This window comes from Paramormyrops kingsleyae, chromosome 3, assembly GCF_048594095.1.
Source record: "Paramormyrops kingsleyae isolate MSU_618 chromosome 3, PKINGS_0.4, whole genome shotgun sequence".
Lineage (NCBI taxonomy): Eukaryota > Metazoa > Chordata > Actinopteri > Osteoglossiformes > Mormyridae > Paramormyrops > Paramormyrops kingsleyae.
Window position 1 is genome coordinate 20,798,635 of NC_132799.1, and position 23,589 is coordinate 20,822,223.

Sequence of the window (23,589 nt, forward strand, 5' to 3'; positions counted from 1 at the left end):
TTCCTAGGGACACACACATATACCACTTGCTGGACGAGCCACACACACAGCCGGATTTGTTTCTGTTTTTTTTCTTTAAACAGTGATGTCTGATAAACAAGCCGGTCTGTCTGCTGCCGTACCCTGGTTTAGGAAACCATCTGTGAGGTCATGCACCCCCAGCAGAAGGTCCTGCATCATTTCCACTTCCACTGAGAATGATAAATACATAAATCAGAGCACAGTCAGCTTAATAAGGAAAGGAGAGAGAGGCATCTGCGACTGTCTCGACCCACCGCACGTGCCGTCCATTATGGAATGAAGGACCTTGCTATTGCAGCACAACACAAAGTACATGAAAGTCAAAGATAAGTTCTGTAATTAAGGGATACTCCTCCCTGCTGCCTCTGAGGATAACTAAGGATGGCACACTAATGCTGTTGGTCCAGCTTCCTCCCAGCACCAGCCTATAATCTGGCAGAGCACAACGGCACCTGTGGTGGTTCAGTCAGCATCCGACAGGAACATAGACATTAGAAATGTCACGGCTGTAAACGGGGGTTCGCGTAACAAGCACCCACTCCTAAAATTCACATGCCCATCAGAGGGGGGCAGCTTGAACCACCGGCCAATGGCCATGCCATTTTCTGAGACCCTACACCAAAAGGGTGACTGTTGACCTAGATTCCAGTGCCACACTAAAAGCCGGATGAACCTGTGGTCCAGAACTAAGAGCCGACAGCTGTGTAAAAAGCAGGCCTTTGACAGCTCACAGAGGAATGTGTCGGCTCAGCCGCCCAGCAGTAAGAGCTCATTAAGACAGGCAGGCAGAATATTCTGCACGCTGTTACCGCCAGAGCATGTGCAAGAAGCATGTGGGCCTGCTGGAATCCTGCAGCCAAACACACACACACAGAAACACACATTCTTTCAAATGCAGTGAAGGGAAGTCAATCCTGCATAGCTGAACAACGCTATTTGAAGCTCGAGGATAGAGGAATCTGACACAAGAAACACACACCGGCGGCCACACACACCCCCGCAACCCAGGCCCAATTACAATGGTATCGACTTTCCACCCGGCCCACTTAACCTGTCAGTTCTCTAACGCCGATATTCTGCGGCAACTGTTTTGTTGCACTAAGTCCTCTTTGGCCAAGTTTTAGAACAGATGCTCCAGTAGATTGTGATTTAGGGAGTTTCGAGGGAGAAAAAGGCAAATCTGCTTAGTACTGATGCATCATGTAAGATGGGGGAGTTACTACTTTTGTCCTAACAGGACACTAGTAAAGGCTTCATGCCCTCTTCCTGCTGTCAATCTGCCAGGCGAGAGTATCATGCCGGCACACAATGCCACACAGGGGAGTAGTCTGGCAGCTGCCAGCTGAAGGCTACGCCAGTTGTTTAAAGGACGGAGTGTAGAGTGAGCCAGGCGCACACGCAGAACAATCAGGAACACGAGACGGGGCCAGTAGCAACCGTGACGCATGGTGCTTGCCATCAGCACTGGCATAAAGGTCGCCAGGGGGAATTCCATCAGAAAGGCGTAAACATAGACACCGGCCATCGTGGGGACCTGGGGGGTGGGGATGGCCTGGAAGCGAGCCATGAACCAGCCACAGAGCACAGAGGAACACAAGACAACCACTCAGCAAAATATAGTAAAAAAAAAAAATGTTTTTATTCCCACATGCGAAGAATTAGCAACAAGCTGGAATTTATCCAAATCCCTCCTAGTATAGCCCAGATTTTCCCAGAATTGCTGCTGGACAAATGAATTACCACAATTTCCACCAAGAATGTTTCTGCTAGGCTGGCTCCATCACTGGAGCGAAAATGGACCTCCACTTCAGGGTATTCAGCTCGTCGGTGCTGGAGCAGGGTCCGAGCGATGGGCCAGGAGCAGATTTGGAACATGGGCCTTGGTGCAAACAAATTCAGATGCTGAGAGGGAAGTGCAGCCAATGCTGGTCGCACACTTAAATCACCCCTGGGGTAGAATGGATAACGAAATCCTTCACTGCAGTGTTCACTCACCCTGATGATGGAAACTTTGCTCCATGATGAGTATTTCCACCATGTGTACACAGTTAGAGAACAAAAGCAACAAGCAGCAAGACCTAGTAAACGAAGAAATGCTCCTTCTACTATGTCTTGACCACCAGGTTCTATTCCGTTTGAACGCAGAAGATTTAGGTGTCCATTAGATCTTTGTTTCTGGTTCACAATGTTGATGCTGAGCAAAGTTTTACCATTCAAAATAGAGCTGGGCGACATGGCAAAAAAAATTATCACGGTATTTTTTCCTGTATTGACCGATATCGATAATTTCTTTTTTTACTGTCTTTTTCATTATTGCTGCTGTTTCTAAAAGAATTTCCCCATTGTGGGATTAATAAAGTCAATCTAATCTAATCTAATTATCAATATTATAGTTTCACAATGCTGTTCCATATAATAATGTACTAATCAAAATAATAATAAAAATAACCATATTCTGGAATGAATAATAAATACATGGAAATAAACAATATTAGTAAACAAATACAAATTTTACTGTTTACATACAAAATTCCCTTAAAATTATAAAAGGTTATTGATTTTCAACTATTCAAAGTAGGGCTGGACAATAATTCGATATCAATATATATCGCGATAGAATTTTTTTCAATAATGGTGATACGATTTTTAAACACATTTCCGATATTTCGATATACATTTGAATATACCAAATGTATAGAGGGAACCGCCAAATTCCCTCTTTGTCTTAGCATTTTCTCATCGGTTATGTCGATTCTTTTATGTTGCCGAACCCTAATATCTCGAGCACAAAATAGGGCCAAAATCGCCACTTCGGTTATCTCGATCCCCGTGACGATTCGCCGGCTTTTAAAAATGTATCACAAGTGCTAAACAGCGCGTATTCAAATCGCATTCGCATGGTAATTTGCTGAACAACGCAGCTGTGAAACGCGATCCAGGTCAAACTTTTTTAGACAGCATAAATAATATTGAAGCATTTGTTTTCAAGCAGACTGTTAAAGGCAAAAGCAACAAAGCATTTTAGACTTTGTAAAGAAACCATAGTAACCGCGTGTATGATACTTTTCAGAGCTGTGTCAGAGCGAAATGACTCGTGAATTTAATTTTGACACTGGTTAGCTTTTTGTAAAAACGAACTACAGTACACCCCGCAGGTTTTTTATGATTTTGTGAGCGATCTTTGTATTTTCAATGTTGGAGAATATAATTAAAGGTTTGTATTGAGAAACGACGGTGGTTTTTATTGTATACTGGTAAATCTCTGCTGTTAGTTGGTGCACATATGCCTTTTGTTAGCCAACATGTATGTCGGGGCCGGCTCTAAGCAGGGGCAAGAAGGGGCAGCGCCACCTTAAGCAAACGTCCTGCCCCCTTAAATCAAACTTTTAGAAGTTGAGGAAGAAAATAATAATTACTCACAAACTGAATGTGGACAAGATTTACTACAGTAGCTGAAAAATCCACTGAAAAAGGCACAAACGAGATGATAAGTTTCACTTCTTGTTCGCTCTTTCCCTCCGCGTTGTGTTTGTGCGCAGGCTCACACGGCACTGGGCAGAGACCCCCACTCACCCTCCCCCCAGCTAAACATCCAATCACTGTTAGTATGCAAATGAGCCAGTTTCTCAGTAGGCAGGGCAGAGCGAAATGAGCTGCGCGATTGCGGGAGATGTAGAGGAAGCAGCAATCTCTCTCGTCAAAATCATAGCGACTCGTGAGATCATGGTTCGAATACTGTACCCCCCGATCAAGACCCCCCCAAATAGACAAAAATAGCAGTTTGGGGGGGGGGGTCTTAACATTTTTCTTTTCTTTTTTTTTTTTTTTAAAGAAAGATAAAATTTTCCTACAAGGTGAGGTTATGTAAAACGATTTCAGACACCCCTAGTGTGGATCGTACCATTTTAACCACCTCGGCGCTAGAAGCAGCTTAGCCAGTCGGTTACGTCATTCATTCTCATTGAGCGACTTGTTCGTTGTGATTTCAAGATTCTTTATTCGTCACATACATAGTTATAACAAGTACAACATGTAGTGAAATGAACCCTGACCGATCCTATTTTTCAGTTTTATATTTCAAGACTCGGTGAATTGATTTTTTCTTTTTCATAACTTAGCCTACCCTTTTTAGTTTTGGTAATATTGGCAATAGTGAAGAGTGTTTTGTTGGGTTCAAATATGTTTTATATAGGACATCCAATTAAGGTAAACGTCATGTTTTTACTTGTTTTAATCTGATGAGGAATATTTTATTTTATTTTTTGTTGTTTTACTTTTCAGTTTTCCCCCTGAGGGATTGCCACCTTACTGTAGTCAGGGGCTTTGCGTGCCTCAGTTACCCTAAGAGCTAGAGGTCGACCGATATTGAATTTTACCGATACCGATAGCTAGGTTAGTCCGTACTTGCCGATAACCGATTAATTAACCGATAGTTTTTAAAATGGATACTGGATAAAAAAAAAAAAAACTAAATTAAAACACAACACTACATGTAAAATAGTACAAAACTTTATTACAAAAACCAAACAAAAAAACAGTACTGAATCATGAAAATGTGCTATATTAAATAAATATGAATATATTAATAAATATTGAGGTAAATTAAAGACATGCTTTCAAACTGAAAGAAAAAGTAACACTCCAAATAAATAAAAAAAAAGTTACATACAAAATGAATTATAATAATAATTATATAATATTATAATTATATATAATATTAATTATATAAATGTATATTATATGTGTAGTCTCCCACTATATTTGCTTCTATTTTGAAAACTTTTTTCTCTCTCCATAGGCAGAGGTTGACCAAACTGTTTGTGTAATCTGTTAACAACGCTCATTATATACCCGTCTTTTTAGGCAAGAACCAGATAATGAGTGTCACGTCATGAAATGGTTTTAATACGAAGGGAGCTGTATTACGTGATAACAAATTTAATAAAAACATCGTAAGTTAGGCCTATAATAGTAATGATTTAATTTCAAACAACAAATATATTATATAGAGAAGGTGAGCAAAGTATCAACAGAGCTTTTTGAAACTCCGAATCAGTAAAACACTGCGTCGCAAAAAGATTCACTGTTTCGAAGCGCTCCAGTCGGATCCCCCCATCCCCCCGGCAAATCGCACCCTGTGCCTGAAGATAAAAAGAACTGAAATCGAATGCATTCCTGATGGTAACAATCATGACATTAAACATTTGGGTCGGACTTGCGTGTATTTTTGCCACATTATTTTAACCGCTTGATGTACTGCTAATGTTAGCGTCCTCTCAGCCTTGTCGACAAACATACTGCTGTTCTTTCTCCAATGCAGAATCTAATCAACAAATGAATTACTTTATATTGAGATGAAAACATGTACTGTAGTGTACTGTATACATACCTTTTCGCTGTCTGTTTTAAACGTGCATTTGAAGTGTCAGCGTTGTCCGTGCACCGCGCTCTCTCCAGGCAGCTTGCGCTCTCCTTGCAACTAACAGTATCACGTGTCAAAACAAAAGCATGTGCTTTACAGCGATTTTTGCCTATAGAGGCGGCTCTTGCCATAGATATATATGTTGGCTCTCGCACTGTATAAGGACAACGGACCGTTCTCAGCCGCTTCAGCTCTGACGCAACCCGGAAAAACTATCGGCGTGGATTTTTGCCGATAACCGATAGTTCCGGGAATCAACTATTGGTGCCGATTAATCGGCAAAACCGATACATCGGTCGACCTCTACTAAGAGCTACACCAGCAGAAGCTTAGCCTTCAGGTGGGACACCCAAGTTGGACAGGTCTTAGGGTAGAGGCCTGACAAAGTGCAATCCAATTACATGACGAAAACAGTTATCCAGAGCACCACCCCACCTGAAGAGAATTTTATTTATTTGATAGTTTATTTCACATTTCTTGTTTGTAAAGGCTAAATACAAATAAAAAGTGAACCTTTTTTTTGTACTGTTTTTATTTAAAAAAAAATATATATAATTTTAATAGGAGGAGCCTGGAGGTATTATAGACTTTGCAAATTCAGTTTGCAGACATCCATTGTGTGTGTCCTCGGCAGTTTTTTCCTGAGGCTTTTTAATATTGTCCATATCGATATCGGAATTATATCGTATCGACCAAAATTTAGAAATATATCGGGATATAAATTTTTGCCATATCGTCCAGTCCTAATTCAAAGAAACATAGCTCAAATGAACAACACCATATAATAATGTAACAATGTGCAAAACTGTATAATATTGCAAATTAGGGGTGGAGCCGAACCCGAATACGGTATTCGGAAAGGCACAAATAATGTGTTTTTTACGAATACTTATTTCGAACAAATACTTTAAAAAATATTTGTATTCGGGAACAAGAAAAACTTTATATCAAAAAGCTGCGTTTCCTCTTGAGACCGCAGTGCATGCCCGGATGAGTGAGTGAGTTCAGGAGTCGGGTCTAAAAGAGGTGACTGACACAGGCTGCTCCAACAGCAACAGAGAAGGCTCGGCTGAGCGAAAAAAGACTTAACTATCACTATTTTTGTTGAATAGATTTTTGTACCTTAACTGGGTTCCGGAGGCAGTTTATAACTTTCGGGAAGCGGAGTTTGATCGGGAGATTATTCCATTACGCTGCATTATTGACGTCTGCAGTCAGGTGCTCTCATGTTCGCTCTGTTTACCTACTGTAGCTCTGTTAGCTCGGTAATTTAGACAATAGGCTGTTGACAGAGTAACGTTAACGTTTGGTTAAAAAGGTTAAAACAATAGTTGTGTAGTTGTGTCGAATTGTATGCACTTGTAGGAGTTATATGGTACGTTTAAGTTACTCTGTCTACTGCATATCCATAATTATTATAATGGATATAATTAAAGAATACTTACACTATAACGTAAATTAGAAATGCAACGCAAAAAACTGGATTTTTACGCCTATTTTGAATTTTACTCGAATACAAATACAAATACTTTTCCCCCCTCAACAAATACAAATACAGATACAAATACCGGCTGCTTTGCACACCCCTATTGCAAATATGTTAAAGGGCAAACATTAAATAAAGCAGGACAGAACTGACTGCAACAAGTATCTTCCTCTATTCTTGGTCTCTTAAAAACTTTATAAAATTCTGAGGTAGAAAAGTATCTAAAACAAACCAAAAACACTTATTCAAAAAAATGCCAAATCATGGTTAGATTCTTTTGTCTGGCGCTGCAAAACGTCACCACGCGTCACCATGTCACATGGTACAAAATCCTCAGCGTCATCTGCTATTTCTCCCGAAAAGCACATAAAGCAGTGAGAACTGGTTTTCAGTTAATTTACCTGGTAAAATAAAGTTTAAATAAATTACATAAATGCTCTAACAGTACACGTAAGTTAGTGGTTTACTTATTGTTAGTTACTGTAATGTTGCGCTGCTTTATTTGTTTAACCGTCCAGTCTGTGAAGAAGGCATTCAAGTAAGAATTGCATTGTACTCTGTACATGACAATAAAAACTTTGAATCCTTGAAATATATGTATTTGATCTTTTTCCTGGCAGCTATCTTTTTACACAGAGCCACAGTCTGTATCAGGAGTTGGTTATGGTAAAAGAAGTAATGTGCATGCAGGTGATATTTGTATAGATTTATCTACACTCTTCTGGCATTGCTGCCATTGCAGTCAGGTCTCACAGCCTACGAGTAGTAAAAGTTGTCCGACTTGGCCGCAGTCAGTTTATACTCCACCCCTGCAGCCGCCGGAAGATCGAGCTCCACATCGCGTCAGCTGCAGACAGACCTAAGCCCAAGTCGAACACACCCATTTCTTCTTTAAGGGAGGATGGGCAAAATTACAACGTCGTCGGTGATTGGCTGTTGTGCTGGCGTTCAGTAAACCTCTGCTCGATAGGCCATCGAGTTGTCTGTCTCAGCGCATTCTCTAAAACAGAGCAAACTTGGTTGATCGAGTTTTATAGTCTGTGTGTATCATCGTGATCGTCCTCATTTTTTATCGATAAAAAATCGAGATCGTTTTATCGCCCAGCACTAATTCAAAAGGATTTTAAATATTTTGCAATTAACATATTCAGTATTTTCTAATGAAAGCAGGCAGGGTGTGTATAAACCTCAAGGCCACAGGGGGCCACAAGATACCACTGAGGTAGAACTACCTGAGGCCTGATTGACTGACAGATTGAAAAGCCAGTCAAGGTCAATTCTGCTTCATTGTGTTCCTCTAGAGTTCATCTTTCAGGGTAATTTTTTCCATGACATTTTCATAGACTGCAATTTTTCTCTTTTATTATCCTAAAAGCACTATGCATGTCCCTCCATTGCTGTCTGCAGTCCTGCTTCTCCAACCACATAGCTGTAGATTAACTAAAGCCTTGTACAGACTCCTCCCCTTTAACCACTGAATGATAAAACCCAGGACAGGATCCACCCCTTCAGCCACTGAATTATGATGAAGATGAGGACAGGCTCCACCCCTTTAACCCCAATGATTTAAAAGCACAGGATAGGCACCCCTTTATCCACTGAATTATGAAGATGGACAGACTCCATCACTTTATCTACTGAGTTATAATAAAGTTGAGGACAGGCTCTGCACCTTTAACCACTGAGTGACTGTAAAGCCGAGAACAGGCATGGCCCCTTCAGCTCCTCAGTAATGATAAAACCCAGGACAGGCACTGACCCTTTAACCAGAGTGCCAACACAGCCCAGGACAGGCTCTGCCTCACTATTCATGGTCCAATATTAATGCCAACATTTAAGTGACACTTCATATAAAGGTCTGAAAATCCCTGAGAGACTATCGAGGTATTGGACGTGTGCCAGTTAATCCTGAGGATGAGGTTCCTTTTATTGCTTCGTATCTCACACCCCAGCCCCCAAGCGCAGTTTCGACGCCACTAAAGCCCATGGTGTACGGCAGGCGCCGTTACCACAGATGCCAGAGGCGACAACTGAAAATGAACCAAAGCAACTTACGGCTGATACTCCCAGGCCAGAAGACATCCAAGGCTGATAGAATGTTTATATTCATTTATTTATACATTTAAATAGGAATCGATCAAGAAGCAGAAACTTAATGACACGCTTCACTATGGGAATTTCGCCTTGGATGACAGACAGATGAAGCTTTTGCTGTGCACATAAATATCTCCACCAAGCTTCCCCACAGTGAGAAACTCATCTGCTGCTGAAGACAAAGGAAAACAGAATGGCACAGCTGAGGGGGGAAGGCAAAATCCCATAAAGCAGATCTGTCTCTTTCCTTCCCCATGTCATTTATTAATTAAAATGCAGCAGTCAGCTGAGTAAGCAAGGAGGCCTGGCACCAGTCTCTGCCCCAGGAGAAAAGAGGAGAACAGGATGAGCAGAAGGCATATGGGAAAATGGAGAAGACGGACAGAGGTATAGGAGGCATTTGGGAAAAGGGAGTGGACAGACAGAGGTATAGAAGGCATGTGGGGAAAGAGAGCAGATGGATGGAGGAATAGAGGAATAGAAGGCATGTCGGGAAAGAGCAGAGAGATGGAAGAAAAGAGTAATAGAAGGCATGGGGGTAAAAATAGCAGTACAAAGGAAAGGGGAGCAGAAGAGATGTGCACTCCAGTCAAGAGTCACCAAAAACACATTATTAATGGCCAGCAGCGAAGATGCAAGAGACTCAGCATTATGGGGGGGGGGAGCAAATCGAAATGAATGCTGACAGATTTCCGCACTGGACAAAGGCGACAGGCAGCATATATCAGCTACCCACAGGTGTAACTCTATACAGCATGGTTTGGTGCTATGCCATGCGATACAGGCATATCCAGTACCTTCCTTAGAGTTAAATTACATTATTTAAGAGCTTGCAGTATGGAAAAGCTGTCAGACGCTCTGGTTGCAGACTGTGTTTTCTCAATGACACACATCACCTCTTAGTACCAGTACAGAGCTACTTCTGCACTTTTACCACACTAGTGTCGCATAACGTTTCACGTCTGTTCCTCTGTGCGGCCAGATCTCAAAAGAGTGACCTTGGCCACATTGCTGGGCGCGGCAAGAGGTCGGAACAATGCTGATTCTGCTCTTGTCATGATTCAACGCGGCAGGGGAAGGGACCGCAACGCACCATCGACACAGTGATGATCAGGGGGTCAGGCACTCATGAATTTCACAGTTGGTGGAACACTCAGCTAGACAAAACAGGCCTCCTGCCTTCCTGTATCTCAACTCTAGAGACTGCCCTCTCTGTAGCACAGTGCTCAAAAGAGACCTCTTGCTGACATGCCATTAATACGGACACATATTTTGGAATGCAGCCCATGTGCATGCAGATCTGCAGGCTCAAACGTGCACGCCATCTCCTGACAATCCTTCTTACACCTGTCGCAACGCCATAAAGAAGCAGGTTCACCTCACAGGGGGACACCATACAGCTTAAACAAAAGACAGTGATGGATGCACATCTTTAAATTAAGGAAACCTCTCATTCCAGAAACTGAAAACTCAAGTATGCACATGACGTGGCTTGGGCCAGAATATTGGTGCTGAATGCGTGCCTACCGACGTCTCCCCCGCACGTCGGTGCTGGACAAAAATGGAACACACGTCAGATGGGCTGGGAACAGATTCAAGAATCTCCTGGGTAGAAACATCGCACCGGATGGCCATCCAGCAGCATCCGGGATGGTGTGAATCAGACACCAATCGCATATTCCAAAAGCCCAGTGGGTTAGGGTTACCCAACGTCTGGCCTGCTACTTAATCTGACATATTCCAGTTGTCAGGCTTGATTGTATACCTTTAAAGCAGGGGTGCCCAACTCCAGTCCTGGAGGGCCGGAGCCCTGTGTAGCTTAGTTCTTTCCCTGTTCCACCATAAATGATTCAGCTCAAGAGCTGTGTGGTAATTAGCACAAAGCGTTGAATCAGGTGTGTTAAATGAGGGGAAACCCAAAAATGTGCAAGGCTTTGGCCCTCCAGGACTGGAGTTGGGCACCCCTGCTTTAAAGGGGCAGAGAAATTATCCTCCTAGTTGGTAACAGATATTCAGGTTTTTGCCTTCTAGAACAAAAACAAACTGCACAGAAGCTTAAAAAAAAACACAAATTGATGATACAGATGTGTTACACCAAAAACTATAATAACTGAATTATTTGGTGCAGTAAGTAAACACAGTTCCAAAGAGTTTTGGTCATTCTTGGCTTCCTGTGTTACCCTCTGACACTCATGACAGAATGACCTGTGTCAAAGCTGACTGACCGGCTGTCTGTCTGAACATGTTGGCTCACTTGAACTCAACATAAACTATTCAGTTTTAAATGTCTCACCAAACGAGGAGACGTAATGAGGATAAAAAAGGCTGGATTCATTTATTTTTTTCTATTATAATCAGGAAACCAGACCAGGATGTTTACTGCAAAGATTAATAGTCAAATTAAAAGCAGTTCAATCTGCTCATTCATTATGCTTACCACAAGATGAAGAGTAGTTTTGTTTTACAAATTACAAAGCACAACCAGCTACAGAGGTGCAACTTATTACAGATGTGAATTGCAAACAGAACAATTTTCATTGCAAGCTACAAACTCTGAAGTAATCCCAACAACAGAGGTAAATGTACTTAATAGTCAATTATTTTGTCATTACAACATATACTGAAAACCATGATATCACTGAGTAACATTTTTAACCAATGCCATGCAAAACAATCTTCTGCATCTACATAAAACTCTCCTGGGCAGGGAAAGACTTCCACCTATCCCATAAAGATACATGGTCGATGCTATCAGGAGGTAAGTTGGAGCTCAGCATCAAAGGAGTAGGGCGGAAAACTTTCACTAGTGAACATATGTCAGCAGAGAGCAAGGTAAGCCCCAGGCTGCCTAAGACCCAACAGGGCTCATTTAAACCACGACAGAATCTTGAGCCCCAAACATATCATGAAACTGATTCATTAACTATTCTCTGGAGGCCTGACATCGATTTAGCCATTGGAAATAAACATTGCCTTCAGTTCAACAGGTCGCACGCTATGCCCTCAAAAAGCAGGCCTTTTCAGTGGCTCTCATAATCATGGGTAGCTCACTCACAAACGGCTTCCTGTCCCATCTGGAATCTCTGACACGGAAAATCGCTATGCAGCCAGACAGACAGACTTTCAACACGAAGTGATAAAGGAAAGGTTTCTTGTTTGAATCCGCGCCAATTTTCAGACATATTTCAGCAGACTATAATAGTAAAACCAGAGTTAAAGCTGAGCTCCTAACTTCATTAACTTTCCCAAACATTCCCAATGGGCCATTTAAGAGGGAGATGGGGGATGACACTGGTGTATTGGGGGAGGGGGGTAATATCTTTGCCCATGAGAAAAGCAACTCTAGTGTTAAAACAATTAATCATCAGAGGGCTCCTGATGACCAGATTGAGGGAACACAGAAAAACAGAACCCTGACAGCAAAACAATGAGCTCATGTGTCAACGGGGTAAATTTGCACAAGAATGCCATTGCACTGAAGCGCATTCTTATCAGAGGACCCTGGTCGGTCTGCTTTGCATGAGGTGCTGCCCTCTCATTATCCCTGGGACAAAACAGCAGTGTCTTCACAGAAATTCTCCAGGGGATTGTGCATGCTTTCAGAGGCTCACTTAAGCTTTTAGGATGCTTTAAAAACACTTCCTCTGTGGTTTTGCCAAACAGATAAGGCCTGGAATACCTCATGTTGGTGGAGTTTGACTCAACCACCCCCTGTGTGTTGTTTCTGTCCCTGATGGTTGGGTGGGGAAGAGTAGAATCATACTTTTAGACAAAAGAAGACAAGTCCCTTTGACGTTTTGTACTTATTTTATTACCTCCTGCCTCCTACTTGGCTGTGGGCAATGTCAGCCATGTGCATCGGAGAACTATTCTTACTAAAAACAAAACACCAAGAATAGGCGCTTAAGGCAGCCATTGAAACCTGACTGATACCTGCAATTTCCACAGTTAGGTGAATGTACACAGCTCAGGATATTAAATGCTTAAACATGGTTAGGGCAAGCACAGACAAGCAAGCACTGAGACCTCATGGACAGTTTTCATTGAAGCCCTTTCCTGTGCCCACTGACAACAGAGCCACTGTCTGGGTCGGGGGGGGGTTGCAGAGATCGAGATCTACCTTCTGCTGAATGTCCAGTGACTCTCCCCGTCTCTACAAGGCCTTGAGCCAACGGTGTAGCTTAACAGCATGACCTGCACGTTCACGTGAGTTTCACAGTGCCGGCTCACCGCTGGAACTTACACGCCCCATACAGCTGGATCACACCACACCTGTCTAACATGGCCTCATACAGTCTGTTACAAAGCATGAGTCAGCGCCAGCTTGGCGCTAGCTGGCGTCAGGGGTTTTGCTTTGGCTCCTGGTGCTTGGCACGTGCTGGACTTTTCAGGTACACAGATGAAAAAGCAGTTAAGGGCCTCTGACAGGTCTCCTAAGAGCAGTATCATGGGCTGATGTCCCGTTGAGTGAAGAGCCCCTTCATTCAGACAGACATCAGCTGAAGGATGCTTTCGTCACCTGCTGTCAGTAAACACTTGCCCCACCAGAGGCTACAGCTTGATGTCTCCGAGCTCAGGAGGCTGAGCGCAAAGAAATAACCAGCACACCACTAACCGCAGGTGCCTTTTGGATTCTCCTACTATCGGCGACCCAAGGAAATGTGATACTCCCCCCAGTATCACAGCCTATACTGTTTTTAAAGGTCCCTTTTGCCCCTAAACTAATTGCACAGATCACACAGACATAGCGCCATTCACGAGAAACAGAATAATTTAACAGACTGACGCGGTATCGATGAATGCACTAATCAAACATTTAAAAACCTTAGATCGCTGACGCAGCCCAACGGACTGCACACTATTCAGAGGTTTAACGTTACAGTTCACTGATTGCAAGACCTTTCAGTATATAAACAAATTAAACTGTTAAGATGTAGCCTCACTTCGTGTTTCCGCCTCGTCAGTAACACAAATCTAACGATATTATTATGTCTGTCCGAGTTGAACGCGGTGACTTACCTTCGTGATGTCAGTTCAAATTCCTCTGGAAGCCAATGGTGTTTTGAATCCACACACCCACACCAAAGATTACGAAAACGACACTCAAGCACATCTTGGCACTGGCTGAAGTCCATGGTTCGGTTTATTGCTAAATGATTCATTCTTCCTGCCATCGAAATCGCATATCTGCCTTTACCATTTCAACACTACAAAACAGCGACTGCCGTTACAAGATTTTGACCCACGAACTAAACTTATCAGCCCGCATGAATGCTGAAATCTAACTATCTATTCCTTTGCACCAGCGCAAAACACAAATGCATATCAGATATCGCGCCCAAGCTGTCCCTGACCGTGACTGATTTAAATACAGTCCGCAACGACGTGTAAATGGATGCAATCTACATTTCGGGTCCTCGTACCTGTGAGGTAAATGTTCTGCCAAAATCACAACTCCGGCCATTGATAAATTAATATAAAAAAAATTCTGAGCCCACTCCAGCCCCACGGCAGGAACCCTGAGCATGGATCCGGCTTAATGTGCCATACAAACGGGCGATCACGGGGTTATTGGTGGGGGAGGGGGGGTCACCCAGATGTTTTGACAGCTTCCCGGTGTGCCGGCTCTAGAGGCTGCAGCCGAAGTTTGACGGAGTGAGCCTCGGCTCCCAGCCTGAAAGCACATAGATGCGCGGCTGACATCATTCCCCTTCACGTCGAACCCGTCGGTGCTGCTCGCCTGTCCCCCGCTATACCCGCATCTGTGACCGCGAATGCGTTAACATGCAAATACAGCACAGCGATAATATTAAACGGCCAGTAAACAAGCGCACACATGATGCTTTTAATAGACCTGAATTTTCATTAAAGCGCCTGCGTCCTCCCTCTGCCGTCTAAAGATGACCGTTTATTTCCCGGAGGGTTTGGATAACGTTACTTAAATTCAGGGAGCCGCACTTAAATAAAATCAGCGACGTCCAGATCCGGCTCACCTGGCGAGGAACCAACTTCAGCTCAGCTGACACAACAACCCAGCTCTGTACCTTTTTGGTGCAAAAAAAATCAATTTCATTTATAAATAAAGGAAGGGTGAGCTGTCACCTCCGCTTCCGACGCTCCTTGAATGTGACTGAACTGTGATTCGGCTCCGGTTCTCCGGCCCACATTGCACCCCCCCTCCCCTTATCCCTCCCCGTCAAACCGAACCGCCTTGCCACCCCCGCTCGTCGGCTTGTACTCTTTCCCCTTCTTACCATCCATTTCCGCAGCCCGTCACTGCTGACGGACGTGTGTAATCTTGTTTGGGCTCCCGGTCCAAGTCAATAAAGTTTATCCGGTCCTCTCTCCCTTCTTTTTCTTCGGCCGACGCCGCGGCTGCTACGGCTAGCGCCTGTCCCACTCGCTCAGCCTGGACGCTCTCGGTTTATGTTCCCAGTACACTGCTTAACCACCCAGAAGCTCTTTTCGAGTTCCAGCGACCCTTCTACAGACAGTTATCCGGCACTCGGCCGCTACTTTTTCTGAGGTAAAGTTCACGTTCGCCTACGCTGCTCTACCGCCATCTTTCCCCGCGGGGCACGCCGGGTAATCCTCGGGAATCCCCCGCGTGCTCCGCGCCCGGGCGGCGGGATCTGCAGGATAGGAAGCAGCGGAGAAAACACGTTTGCTCGACCGCGGACGAGTGTGACAGTCCGCTCTGATGCTGCGTGAAGCGCTACTCGGCTTCGGTTAGATGGCATAATGACCGGGTGAGGAAAAGTGATTTTCCAACTTGATCACATTCAACCAAGCCGAAACCGCTCACGTCAAATTCATAATTCTCTTTCCAATATCCCGTGTTGCTCTACAAAGATATATCCACATTGTTGAGTGAAGGCTCTTAGAATTCAAAATCAGGTTCGGGATCTAAAAAGCTGAAATTGGTTGTACTTGACACCAATTAAAGTGTATATATAATCTTATTTTACAGTTGTCTTTTAATTAAATTAATAGCATCCCAGGCTTTATTATATATATATTTTTTTTTAAGTATTAGAGGCATTTGACGCTTATGTTCAAGTACGTAATTCCAGAAAAATAACATACCTAGTCACTGGGAACTACCGCCAGATGTCTCCAAAGCATCTGTAATAATCATCATCAAAGACCTGACACACAGCCAGCACCTGTGTGACGAAGATGTGTTGTATGCCAGAGAGGAAGAAACGAGCACCAGCGGTCACAGTGGCGGGTGTGCGGGTTGGGTTGGTAGGAACATAACAACATTCTAATAGACTTAACCTATAGTTTAGCCATTCGATTAATTTCGGATGGTCTATTCGGTAAATTACTATTCAGTGGAAGAGAAACAAATTAATCGCTAGAGCTATGAGTATCGTAAATGTATCAAAATATTTAGTACTTCATAAATCTAGCACGTTACAACGTTGGCCTTTGGACAACGCGGATCGCTGCCCTCTGTCAAAACGCCTTAGTATTGTAGCAAGTCAGTGTAAAAGACGGAGGTCGAGACATAATGCGGATAGAAACAATGCGATTTTATTAACGTCTTTAGTCTTAGCACGAGTTTGGACTGTATACGGGGAAACTGGAGCACCTGGAGAAAACCCCACGATGACAACATGCAAATTCCACCTCCTGACGGCGACTTGAACCTAGGTCCCAGAGGCGACGATAATCACTGCACCACCGTGCCGCCCGCAGGTGGAAGTGGATACAATTATATGTATCTTTAGATGGGGCCGAAAAATAATTAACACAATCATATTTCATGCCGAGAGAAATAGTATGGCAGACGCGTCTTGTATTGCGATTGACCCTGGATTATCTTCATATTGCGCCTGTGCTGATCGTCATATTACACCACGGCCTTTTAATGCGTCATAATCAGAGAAAAGTCTCATTACATTTTGAGTATATAAAAATAGTAGAATATTATTCAACCCCAATTCTACATTTTTAGAGGAAAAAGTTCAATTTAATCGTGCATAAATTAACTGTGGGAGAAATTTAAAGAGGATCACAGGAAAACATGATTTAATGCATACTTGCACTGGCAACCAGCAACGTACTGAACGTGCTGGAATGCGGTCACGCGCTAGTTTCAGCCATGGAATACCTCTGTCCCCAGTGAGCATAATGACTGTCATTGTTGTTTTGTACGAACATTAACTAGTTTAACGGTACAAGTATCACTGTCAGAGCCTCTGACAAAAAGTGTGTGTGTGTAGGGGGGGACGACAAAAACCATTATTCATTAACGAATGCACAGTTGAATTAACGAATGCAATACAGTTTCAACTAAAATTAAAAAATGAAGTATTATTATTATTGTTCTTTTCTAAAGTCACCTTATTACGACACGGAAACACACAGGACGCCTGTTGGTTGTCATGTAACTCCTTCGAGTGCTCCAGGCCTTATTACTCCCGAAGTGTCTTCGCTATCGTGTCCCCTGCTGTCACTCGCTTTGTATTTTTGCCTTCTTATTGTAACGGGCCTGAACACCGGTAAATACCCATTGGCTACACAACTTGAAAACCTGCTCCTGTTCTGCCGGGGAAACGCGTGGCGGTGCCAGAGCGGCTCTTACAGTGTTCTTGTGGTACATCCAGTGACAACACGCACACAGGACGTGATCGTCATAATCTTGCATCAGAAGACATGAATTACACAAGAAAGCACACAACAAGAAGTCGATTGAAATAATAAATAGTCACAGGGGACAAAACAGAAGACATTGTGGTCGAGATGCCAATTCATCGCGGGGTACGGTTATTTATACAAATCACTCACTAAGGTTCTAACCATCTAACCATATGTTTTTATTTTCTATCTTGCAATCAAGTAAAAGTAAATTTCTATGCTGAAAACGTTCATTAGTATAATATAGCATATTATGTAAATGCGATTAATTTGTCAAGATACTGTACACTGATGACTAAAATTATAATGAAAATGAACAAGAAATTATATAAATTGAACTTGGGCACAGTTTGTGAATTTACATTCTATACATACCTAAGGTTAATTATGATTGCAAGTTGAAAAACCCAGACATTTCCCAAGTAGCTTTCCTCGTAGTTTTTTCATTTTCATTCCTTTCGGTCACCCCAAGGTCGATCTTATGCAAATAAGCGATGTTACTCAATATGCAACACCAAGGAAAATCACTAGAGGGAGACACGTGTCGATTGTTTCTCAGTTTTTTTTCCTAAAATGTTTTGTTCCAGATTGAATAAAACTTTTATTTTCGTTTGCCTTTTAATAAAATAACGGATGTTATTGAACATGTGTATTTAATAATAAGTTTACAAAAATACTGACAATTTTCTATAGTAACGTAAATTTAGTAATGTTAAGTAACTTTTTCTGAAAAACAACATACGTACAGTCGACATTCCAGATTGGTGAATCTGGCATTCGTGGTTTAATTTATTCTTGAACTGTACAATTAAATAGGAATGTTTTTGGACGATGCATAAGCCAAAAATATCTAAACAATACTGAAACCGATTTGGATGACATAAAGTCATATAATATTATGACTTTAAAAATATAAAAGTAATACTGTGCAAAAGTCTTAGGCAGTCATAGGAAATAATATGTAAATGATCTTCTTGTTGGTGTAAAACGTTGCAAAATGTCGTTCCGGGCAAATACATTGTGGCGTCAGGCGAACCGAGGTATCACGGGAGCAGAAAGAGACATGGAGACTTGCTTTTTGGGGAAAACACGCTCTTTATTAGCAGTCCTTAAAAGGACTTCCACGGTCACCCACGAGCACCAAACCAAACACACAGATGGGAAACAAAAGGTTGTCAGAACTGCAAGATGCACACACGGTGGGAGATTTACAGAAGCTAAATACACACGAGGATTGGACCGGGTACACACAAGACACAGGCAGACACACATGCGACAATAGGGAAATGCAACCATTAACATTAAACAACACCAACAACACAAGGGCTATCTACAGTTGCACGCGGGGGATGCTGGGACATGCGCCCCACCAGTGCTACAATATACACTCACCTAAAGGATTATTAGGAACACCTGTTCAATTTCTCATTAATGCAATTATTTAATCAACCAATCACATGGCAGTTGCTTCAATGCATTTAGGGGTGTGGTCCTGGTCAAGACAATCTCCTGAACTCCAAACTGAATGTCAGAATGGGAAAGAAAGGTGATTTAAGCAATTTTGAGCGTGGCATGGTTGTTGGTGCCATACGGTTCGGTCTGAGTATTTCACAATATGCTCAGTTACTAGGATTTTCACGCACAACCATTTCTAGGGTTTACAAAGAATGGTGTGCAAAGGGAAAAACATCCAGTATGCGGCAGTCCTGTGGGCGAAAATGCCTTGTTGATGCTAGAGGTCAGAGGAGAATGGGCCGACTGATTCAAGCTGATAGAAGAGCAACTTTGACTGAAATAACCACTCGTTACAACCGAGGTATGCAGCAAAGCATTTGTGAAGCCACAACACGCACAACCTTGAGGCGGATGCGCTACAACAGCAGAAGACCCCACCGGGTACCACTCATCTCCACTACAAATAGGAAAAAGAGGCTACAATTTGCACGAGCTCACCAAAATTGGACAGTTGAAGACTGGAAAAATGTTGCCTGGTCTGATGAGTCTTGATTTCTGTTGAGACATTCAAATGGTAGAGTCAGAATTTGGCGTAAACAGAATGAGAACATGGATCCATCATGCCTTGTTACCACTGTGCAGGCTGCTGGTGGTGGTGTAATGGTGTGGGGGATGTTTTCTTGGCACACTTTAGGCCCCTTAGTGCCAATTGGGCATCGTTTAAATGCCACGGCCTACCTGAGCATTGTTTCTGACCATGTCCATCCCTTTATGACCACCATGTACCCATCCTCTGATGGCTACTTCCAGCAGGATAATGCACCATGTCACAAAGCTCGAATCATTTCAAATTGGTTTCTTGAACATGACAATGAGTTCACTGTACTACAATGGCCCCCACAGTCACCAGATCTCAACCCAATAGAGCATCTTTGGGATGTAGTGGAACGGGAGCTTCGTGCCCTGGATGTGCATCCCACAAATCTCCATCAACTGCAAGATGCTATCCTATCAATATGGGCCAACATTTCTAAAGAATGCTTTCAGCACCTTGTTGAATCAATGCCACGTAGAATTAAGGCAGTTCTGAAGGCGAAAGGGGGTCAAACACCGTATTAGTATGGTGTTCCTAATAATCCTTTAGGTGAGTGTATTTACTACCCAGACAAATAGCTTTAAACTTTTCCTTTGACTGCCTAAGACTTTTGCACAGTACAGGGTGCCCATAAAGTCTCTTTATAATTTCAAAAATTTATTACAGAGGCAAATGAAAAGACAGATATGTGGAAATGATTACAAAAAGAGACGTGTATATTTAAGTTTTTTGCCTCATTTAATACACCTCTATATGGGCACCATTAGTTGCACGAAGCACATCAAGACTGTGCTCGATTTCTTGCCATGTTCGCTGTAGCATACCCTCATCAATGGTGGCAATGGCATCAGTGATCCTCTGCTTTAAATTGCCTTTTAATAAAATAACGGATGTTATTGAACATGTATATTTAATAATAAGTTTACAAAAATACTGACAATTTTCTATAGTAACGTAAATTTAGTAATGTTAAGTAACTTTTTCTGAAAAGCAACATACGTACAGTCAACATTCCAGATTGGTGAATCTGACATTCTTGGATTAGTGATGTCCCGTACCTTTGTTTACAATGTGATTAAAAACTTTGATAACCACTGAGTACATAGAACAAATCTGATGAAGATCTCTCATCAATTGCCTTTGTAATACATTTTTGAAATTGTAAAGAGACTTTATAGACACCCTGTACTGTATATATCAATCACGCACAACACTGAAACCACTGACAAGTTAAGTGAATAAGATTGATTATCTTGTTACAATGGCACCTTTCAAGGATGTTATTATATCTTAGTCAAGTAAACAGTAGTTTGAAGTTGATGTGCTGGAAGCAGGAAAAATGGGCAAGTGAAAAGATCTGAGCAATTCTGTCACGGGTCAAATTGTGATGGCTAGATGACTGGATCAGAGTATCTCAAAAACAACAAGTCTTGTAGAGTGTTCCCAATATGTAGTGGTCAGTATCTACCAAAGGTGGTCCAAGGAAGGCTAACTGGTGAACCTGCGATGGGGCCCTAAGTGCACAAGGCTCACTGATGTGTGTGGGGAACAAAGGCTAGTCCATCTGGGCCGATCCCATAGGAGAGCTACTGTAGCACAAAAGTTAATGCTGGTTATGATAGAAAAGTGTCAGAGCACACAATGCATCACAGCTTATTGCGTATGGGACTGCATAGCTGGAGACAAGTGACAGTACTCCTGCTAACCCCTGTCTACCACCGAAGTGCCTACAATGGGCACATGATGGGTGGGCAGTGGTGGCTTGATGGTTAGGGAAGCACACTTGTAATTGAAAAATTGCAGGTTCGAATCCCCAACCAACAAAACACCACTGAGGTACCCTGAGCAAGGTACCGCCTCCAAGCACTGCTCCCCAGGCGCTGAATTAGCTGCCCCCTGCTATGTCACGAAAGTCAGATATGGGTTAAATGCTGAGGACACATTTCGTTGTTGCGCACTGTGTGCTATGCTGTGCTGTGGTGTGTTAACAATGACCACTGATCTTCTAATTCAAGTGAACATCAGAACTGGACTATGGAGCAATGGAAGTAGGTGGCCTGGTTTTCTGTTACATCATGTGGATGGCCAGGTGTCTGTGTATGTTGTTTACCTGGAGAAGAGATGGAAATAGGATGCACTATGGGAAGAAGGCAATCCGATGGAGGCAGTGTGATGCTCTGGGCAATGATCTGCTGTTAAACCATGGGCCCTGGCATTCATGTGGATGTGTCTTTGACATGTACCACCTGCCTAAACATTGTTGCACACCAAGTACATACCTTAGTGACATCTGTATTCCCTGATGGCAGTGGTCTCTTTCTGCTGGGTAATATGCCCTGCCGCACTGCAGAAATTTCTTAGGAATGGTTTGAAGAACATGAAAAAGAGTTGACTTGCTCTCCAAATTCCCTAAATTTCATATTAATATTAATATGATTATTAAAAGTTATTTTTGTAAAAAAAAAAAAAAGGTGGATTTATGCATCTTGGTTTGGATACGCCACCCATCTGTGTCTCGGCAACCAGCCACACTCACATTTAAGCTGTCACTGGGACTGTGGAATCTCACATTTCTTGCTGTAATTTTAAACTTTTCAGCACCATTAATTCAGCATTTTTAATAACAGACCCTAATATTATACACAAATGTTCACATTTGGAGATATTCTGCCCCTATCCCTTGTAAATGTGAAGGGGTGACTGTATACATAGCATGCAATTATCATACAGGGTCCAAATTTGAATATGTCAAACCAGATGTTTTAAAAGCTGATGTCTCTAATGGAAGGCTCACTATTGCAGAGGCATCATGCTAGCCGAAACACTCCCTTCATTACTGTCCTCTCCATTAAGCGTTGAAAGCACTAATTAAAACGGTCTGGATTGCACACTTCTGTAATCCTTTTCAGCTTTAATTGTCATGCTGTTATCCTCCATGGCTGTAAATGTGCTGTGGGGGGGTAGGTATGCAGGGATAGATGGTGCTGCTGTTCCATTCTACACTTCACTACCTATGTCAACATACTATGCATGATATCCTAACACATCACATGTGATACCCAAAACATCACGCATATACCAACACATCACACATGATACCCTGACACAACGTGCATTATGCCAATGCTTCTGCAGCCAATGAGAAATCTGGACTTTTAGTAAATGAACAAGTCAGTCTGTTTTATATTTAGTTAATATTTAGTTAGCTTAACTGGTTACCTTACTCTGTACCATTGGAAGAATTCTGTTCCCCGCTGTAATTGTCTGATTTCTCTGTTTTTTTTTTTGCAGATTCATTAATGAAATTCATAAGGTAATACCAGAGTTGTTCATCCTGTTGTGATCCGATTGTTAAATCTGTCCTGACTGTCCTAGTTGACAGTCCTTCGACAGGGGAGGGTAACTTATATAAAGCTTATTTAGAAATCCTTTCATAGCCTGTCATTTGCACTTGGCTGTGGACTAGGACGTTGTGGTACTGATGAGACTTGCAGCCTATCGCATCAGTTCATGTTTTATCTAAGGTATAAAAGTGTCAGAAAAAAAAAAAAACATCCTTTTTTGTCACCTTTGCTGTGATTCTGAGTTCACAGCTGACGGGCAGAAAAACTCTATGGAAAAACTGAATGCTAGAAAAAAATAAATAAATCTATGCGGTACATCTGGGATTTTATTAAGTGTATAAATAACGCAAAGCTTTTACTTGGCTGTAAAATATTTATGTGGACGATCAAGAGATACACATAGTGGTCGTAAATCGAGGCACTGATGCCATCGCCAGGGAAATGACAGAAAGTCGATAAAATTATTCTGACATGATGAGGCCGGGTGAGGTTATTTTCCACCCTAACGATCATTTTAATTAATCAG

At 42.4% G+C, this 23,589-nt stretch overlaps 1 protein-coding gene across 11 annotated transcripts in view; it reads right to left on the reverse strand.

Annotated features, from left to right (window-relative positions):
* The window catches only part of tjap1 (tight junction associated protein 1 (peripheral)), a 79,744-nt gene that overhangs the window by 28,810 nt on the left and 27,345 nt on the right, over positions 1 to 23,589 (reverse strand). For 4 of the 11 annotated variants that reach the window (XM_023821459.2, XM_023821452.2, XM_023821461.2 and 1 more), the window contains exon 1: positions 15,278 to 15,710. The exons of 1 other annotated variant lie outside the window; for it this stretch is intronic. The gene's annotated coding sequence lies outside the window, so the exon portion shown is untranslated. 6 more of the 11 variants (XM_023821462.2, XM_023821455.2, XM_023821453.2 and 3 more) reach the window with 6 other exon arrangements.